Here is a 1,916-nt window from a genome sequence, read left to right on the forward strand (position 1 = left end):
CGCGATTGCCCCGCAGTGAATGAGCGCACTCTATGTGCGATTGCCTCGATTGGAGTCATGGCCTCTATTGTGACGTATTAACGAGCCTAAATGTCGCGGCGATCTCGAGTCTCGCTTCTCCTTTCTGGGTGGCGAGCGAATCGCAGTCGATTCGAACTGTTCGATATTATAATTGTAAGTGGAACGGCTCGTCGTCCGACGGCGATGATGCTCGAGAGTGTTTACCGTGGTCGGTCTGATTAATTCTAGTGCTACTTTTCTCTACTCTGGTTTATAATCCTCGTACTAATATCACTGGATACTGCTGCTGCTAATTGCCTTGCGCTACTGGCTGCTACTGTTTACTGTGCCTGTTACTGTCTGCGCTGACTGTTACTGCTGCTGTTACTGCGCTGCTGGCTGTATGCTGCTGCGGCTGCTGTTTGCTGCTCTTCTGTACTGTGTGCTGGCTGCTGCTGCGTAGTTATGTTACGCGGCTGTTACCGCTGCTGTTTACTGTGCTGCGCTACTGTTAACTGCTGCTGCTGCTAACTGCTGCTGCTGTGTTACTGTGCTGCGTACTTGTTAGCGCGCCGTCACTTCTTCTGTTATTGCATTTTGTTTGCTGTGTTTGCTGCTGGCCTCGTCTGCATGTCCCTACTGTGTATACACGTCGAGCTAGCATTGCATGTTCCAGTTGCGAACCGACTCGGCGAGCGAGTACTCACGCGTTTAATAAGATAATCGCGCACTGATGAGTAACTAGCCTATTCGAGCAAGGCTTCAGATGTGCGTGGCATTCGCCGCATCCTGCATGTATGCGTTGAAAGCAGCAGAATCTGCTAGAAGAATTTGTCTGCGATTGATATCTGGAAACTTTCTCCAAAGTAGCCTAACGTTTATCTCAGCACGTACCGCCGCACACACATGCTCGCTGCGGGTGAATGTCGCGTAGTGTGCGTGCGGCTAACTGCACAGTTCTTATTAGGTCGCCGTGTTGCGTGCACAGTACAGGCGTGTGGTGCGTCATGCGTACGTGCCACATATCGCGGTGTGCTTGCATACGTATGTGAATGCCGTTGTGCGGGCGATGCTACCTGCAAGGCGACGTGTGTTCGTGCATGCGATGCACAGGCGCGTGTGTGCGTGCATGCGCGTGACACGCGCGTGTGTGCGTGCATGAGTACGCTCAGTGCGGTGTGTGCGTGCATAGCTAGTGCACATGCGGTTGTGCATGCATTGCTTACGTGCACTATCGCGTTGTGCGTCATGCGCGTGCAAGGGCTGTGGTGCGTGCATGCCTGTGTGGCGTGACATGCGTACGTGCTTTGCTATACATGTTTACAAGCACAGAATTAGTAGGCAGTAACAAAATCGAGCAGCAGATTAGTAGTATGCTAGTCAGAGTAGTGTCAGTAAGCACAGCAGACAACAACAACAACAACAACAACATACAACACAAACCATAGTAGTCGGTCATAATCATATAATCATCATCAGCAGCATTCAGCAAGCAATCAACGAATACCATAGTACGTCATCATCATGCAGACAGCACAGCAAACCATCAGCATCATCAGCACAGCAAACAACAGCAGCATTTAACTTACTCCCAAACGATATCCCACCGCCTGCCACTGGTGGTTGCGGAGCATTCGTATTTCCTCAGTAGAACCACGAGAACGATAAGTAATACGTGAACAATTTATAATCGTACCCTGATAATTAATAAGCACTAAACGATAGACCGAACCCACACGTCGTCGGAATCGACCTCGAGACGGTACCGGTGACGCTTGGTGGTTCAGCTCTAAAGCGGACCGGTTCTTTACTGGGTTTCACTAGAGAATGAATGCAATTCTCAGCGTGTAGACTGACACAGGGCCTGCGTGTCCGCGTCTCGATCTAACGAACTCAACCGGCTACGGGTCATCTAT

The sequence above is a fragment of the Priapulus caudatus genome, unplaced genomic scaffold (assembly GCF_000485595.1).
Source record: "Priapulus caudatus unplaced genomic scaffold, Priapulus_caudatus-5.0.1 Scaffold2026, whole genome shotgun sequence".
Classification (NCBI taxonomy): domain Eukaryota; kingdom Metazoa; phylum Priapulida; class Priapulimorpha; order Priapulimorphida; family Priapulidae; genus Priapulus; species Priapulus caudatus.